The sequence below is a fragment of the Rhagoletis zephyria genome, unplaced genomic scaffold (genome assembly GCF_001687245.7).
Source record: "Rhagoletis zephyria isolate East Lansing unplaced genomic scaffold, Rhagoletis_zephyria_1.1 Rzeph_scaffold_00007, whole genome shotgun sequence".
NCBI lineage: Eukaryota > Metazoa > Arthropoda > Insecta > Diptera > Tephritidae > Rhagoletis > Rhagoletis zephyria.
The window spans coordinates 991,182-996,347 of record NW_016157091.1 but is presented as its reverse complement, the minus strand read 5'-3'; the positions used below and the strand labels follow the sequence as shown (position 1 = coordinate 996,347).

General features: G+C 45.6%; 1 protein-coding gene across 1 annotated transcript in view; it reads right to left on the bottom strand.

The window, feature by feature from the left end:
* IntS1 (integrator complex subunit 1) overlaps positions 1-5,166 on the bottom strand; it is a 73,512-nt gene that overhangs the window by 46,769 nt on the left and 21,577 nt on the right. The window lies entirely within an intron of this gene.

Here is a 5,166-nt window from a genome sequence, read left to right as displayed (position 1 = left end):
ACAATATTAAGTAAAAAGTTCAATATACTTTTGGCAATAACTAGGCCAAAGTACTCAAATCAATTTAGCTTGCGCTGCACTTCTCCAATAACATAAACTCGATTGAACCCATATACATTTATGTATGCATGCACAACAACGTAGAATCATAAGCATGACTAACAACTTAGAAATGTAAGTTTGTAAATTAGATTACTCATAAGGTAGATTGTAAGCATATAAAAGAACGGCGATGAGCCGAATAAAACATTCCCACTTTAAGACTCAAAGTTTTTACTTGCGTTTTACTTTTGGAATCATTGTGGGGCATTTTAATGCTCACCTAAATGCGGCTGTAGAGCTAAGACAATACTAAACTCCTTCCAATCTTTACACTCCCAACCCGATGGGCTTCTTATAAAAGCACGATGGATCCTGGACCTCCACGGTAAAGGAAACCCTTGAGCTACTCATAGATACCTACTTTGCTGGGAACATAGTTGTACGGGAAAACTCCCCTTCTGTAACTTCTTCCTACGCAGTGAACATACCCATCTCGGAAGAAAGAGTCAGATGGGCAATACAAAGTTTTAAACCATATAAAACTGCAGGACCAGATGGTATAATACCTNCCCCTTCTGTAACTTCTTCCTACGCAGTGAACATACCCATCTCGGAAGAAAGAGTCAGATGGGCAATACAAAGTTTTAAACCATATAAAACTGCAGGACCAGATGGTTTAATACCTGCACAATTAATTAAGACACTGGATGTGTCTGCAAAATGGCTTCTAAGTATTTTCAAGGTCTGTTTCAAGTTTAATCACATACCGCTGGCATGGAGAAATGTTACGGTCGCCTTTATTCCAAAGGCCGGAAAGGCCTCACATACTAACCCGAAGGATCTTAGACCCTTAGCCTTTGCTCCTTTGCTCTTAAGACACTTGAAATGACTGTTAGCAGCTTCCTTTCTGACACCATAGACTGTCGTCTACTGTCTGATAACCGACATGCGTACCGTAAAGGTAAATCGACGGAGACCGCACTTCATAATCTGGTCGCCTATATCGAGAAGTCTTTCAGCGTTAAGGACTTCTGTCTCGCAGCTTTCTTGGATATTGAAGGCGCTTTCAACAACGTACTTCCGGAGGCTATTACTGACGCCGCGGGGGCCCTAGGAGTGGACAGCTCACTGGTGTAGTTCATCGGTCAGCTACTCTGCTTCAGATTGGTGAGGGCGAGGCTGGGAGCGTGCGAGGTGTCGAGGCTTGTGACGAGGGGCACTCCCCAAGGAGGTGTTCTTTCTCCACTTCTGTGGAACCTGACCGTCAACACGCTCTTGTGTGGAACGGATTGGGGGGGAGGAAAAGTTTTTGCATACGCCGACGACATTGCAATCGCTTTCAGGGGAAAGGTTCCGCAAACGCTATGCGAGCTGATGCAGCGAACGCTTCGGGATGTATCCAAGTAGTCTACCCGCTGTGGCCTGAGCGTCAGCTCAAGCAAAGCGGAGCGCGTCCTCTTCACGAGAAGGTATAAAATGCCTTCCATCACTCCGCCGGAGCTAAACGGCGTCCGGTAAGTCTCTCTACAAAAGCCAAATTTCTTGGCGTTATCTTAGATAAGAAGCTGTGCTGGAGGGATAATATGATTCAGCGTTATGAGAAGGCTTCCGTTGTCCTCTATACTTGTAAAAGGGGCATAGGCAAGAGATGGGGCCTCAGTCCCCGGATCTGTCGATGGGTATTTATAGCAGTCGTCAGAAAAATCCTCCTAGATGGAGTGATTGTGTGGTGGCCAGCGTTAGATAAAGAGGTCAACCTCAGGCTTCTCACGAAGGTGCAAAGGTCAAGTATGATCTGCTTAAGCGGAGCGCTCAGAACCACGCCAAACGATGCTCTGACCGCTATTCTGGATCTTCTGCCACTAGATTTGGTAGGAAAGCAGATGGCAGCGCTCGCTGCTCTTCGCTTAAGAGAGGCATCCCAATGGCAATCTGTAGCCCAGGGACACTCTTGTATATTAAATGAATTCTTCTTCATTCCGAACAGCACAGACCGCTGTGCTTCGACATCGATTCCGAAAAGCAACTTCAGCACCAGAATTCCAAGCAGGGAGGAGTGGAAAGAAGATTTCAACACAGATGGTTCAAAACTCGACGGCAAGGTAGGAGGCGGCGTTTTCTCACGAAACCCTCCTCTAAAAATCTCTTTTAGGTTACCGGACTACTGCAGCGTATTCCAGGCTGAAGTTCCAGCCATCATGGAAGCTGTTGAGAAGCTTGGAACCGAAATGATGGGAAGGGACATCTCCATTTTTAGTGATAGCCAGGCTGCAATCAAAGCTCTGAGCTCCTTCACGTTTCACTCAAAGATTGTGCTGCACTGCCGCCTATCTCTACAGGAGATTTGTTTACAAACAAGCTGAAGAAAGATGGAGTCAAAGTACGACTTGTCGAATTTCCAGGCAGACTTGGCCTAAATGGGACCGGAGGCGGTCACGAAGGGTTTACTCTCTTAGAAGGGAGGATATATCCAACGTCGTTGGGGCCCTAACCGGGCACTGCTTGATAGGTAATCATGCAGAAAGGCTCGAGGTGCCTTTTCGTAGATGTTGCAGAAGCTGCAAGGACGACGAAGAGGAGGAAACAGTCTTGCATCTCTTGTGTGAATGCCCTGCAATGTGCAGAAGCAGGCTGCGTCATCTGGGTTCACCATTCCTGGCCGACCTTGGGGAGGTTTCAAATACCGATGCGAGGTGCCTGATGAGATTCATCAGCGACACGAAGTGGTTCAATGGGGAAGATAATTGAACGGTGTCAACTGTGGTAACACTATGGGCCTTCTATCTATGGCCTAAGTGTGCCGCTAGGGCGGCAGCCACTTCTATCTACCTACCTACCTACCTAAACTACATCCGTAGGTAAGGAAGCGCGTACGTCGCCTTTTGGCAGATGAGCGCAATCCTATCGCCTACGCAGAACGCCGCATAGCCGAGGGGTCGTCGCAGAGTGTAGATGCATCGTCACACTTTGTAGACGTTGTCGTTGCTATTTGCAACGATGTACTCCCCTCGTACAGGTCCCAAGGCCACCGTGGAAGATCGCACTCACCCGTGCCGCCAACCGTTCCGCACCTACATCGTAAGTGTGCAACTACGAGGGGCGAAACAGGTGTGTGCTTAGGGCCCACTAATCAGTCTCCGTAGTCTCCTCATTGCAGGCCGCTACAAGTCACCGTCATTGGAGGCCGCCGCCACTATAACCGTAAGTCACCACCAGCTGGGCCATTACTACCTCCCCTAGGCCAACCCCTCACTACGTTCCCCGCCAGCCGCCTCCGATAAGTCGCCGGAATCCAGGAGCGCTGCTCCCTCCGTCCCCACAAGCTAGGGCCGCTGCCGCCGCCTTCGTTATTAGGGCCGCCACCGCCGTTGCCGCCCTGGGCCGAAGCCATCATCACGCCCCTCCCGTCAGCCGATTGCAGTAATCACCGCGATGCAGGAGCGCTGCTTCCTCCGTCACCACAAGTTAGGGCCGCTACCGCCACCTTCGGTATTGGGACCGCCCCATCGTTACCGCCCCTGGAGCCAAAGCTAGTTACCCGTCATCGTTATTGGGGCCGTTGCTGCCACTCGCCGCAGGCCAGGTCCGCTATCACCGTCGCCGTAGAGTATCACCGTCGCTCTCATTGCCGCTACGCTCACCGGCATCACCGTCGTCACCGAGTATCACCGCCGTTCGCATTGCCGTTGCGCTCACCGTCGTCACCGAGTGCTGCCACTCTCACCGTTACCGACCCATAGCCGCTGTTACTCTCCCTCTCTCTCACGTCTTGGAGGAAAGGTTGCCGGCGCTCTGGCCACATCTCCGTATTACACTAACTATTGTGTTTTATTTGGTGGGGGTTAGTGGGACCCCCATTGTACCCTGGGTCGGCTGAGTGTACCTCAGCCTTCGACAAAACCCACTTCATAAGTTGTGACGAATGAAATTCTCTAAAACTTTGGAATTTCAGTATGCCATGTATTTTCAACAGAAATTGTCAAAAAATAGGGAAAACAGTGACAATGTAAAAATTTTTCGCAGTTTTTTCTAATTTTTTACAATAAAACATGCTATTTTTAAAAAATCTTCTGTATAACAAATGTGGGAAATTAAATTCTCTACATATTTGTATTTAACCACTTTTTATGAAAAATGCATAATAAGCTTGAAAATCGCAAAAACCCCAAAAAAATATTTAAATACAAGATGGCGGAATGTTGCCAAACGAAATTTAGGGGCAAGACTGAGGATCCATGATCCATATGTCAAATAGAAGTAAATGACATAAAAAAATTGCTGCTACAAATTTTTTTTAAGAAAGTCTAATTTTACTGGGCTAAATGCACAAACTGCTTACAAGGTCATGGTGTGCTAAAAAATTTATTTTTTTAAGAAAACCCCTTACAAAGCTTACTGTATGAAGCAAAAGTGGTCGACTTTGTTTTCTTAATATTAACAAGACTTTTCGAAATAAGATGATATTTCTTTTATACTTAGAAAAATTTAGTTTCTCTTATTTTGTTTTAAAACTGATAAATCGAGCTATCTAAGAAAACATAATTACATAGCTTATAAAAAGATCCCTAGCCTACTTACGAAGAATCGATAAAAATAGCAGTGTACAAAAATGTTCAAGTGTATGAAGTAATAGGGTTAGGGCAAGTAATATAACCGAGTAACATTTAAGTACAAAATATTTAATATGTAAAATAAATATTCGAAATATTTGTTTTAATACCCACGTGCAAGCGATAACAATGCAAGTTCAGGATAGCTGCGCACTTTGCATCGTCTCGATCAAGCGTCGAGCATTGAAAGGTTACAGCCATACATACGCCTATTTCATGCAGACTGTTTTGAAAATGTACCAACCACAACAATGCAAAGCAATGATTTTATTTAACAAATATTGCATTAATGGAAATGGTTAAATCGCTCTCAGTGGCCGAATCAGGTTGTCGACGTGCCAACATAAAATACTCTGCTGAGGAAAATAGATTCCATTTAACACTTTATAAAGTTCATTTGCTTGCTTCAAAAGTACAATTGATGTTTTTGACCAATCTGAAGTTTATTTGACGCTTTCTAATATTGAACTGACGCCTTCTATGATTGAAATGATGCTTTCTAAAGTACATTTGA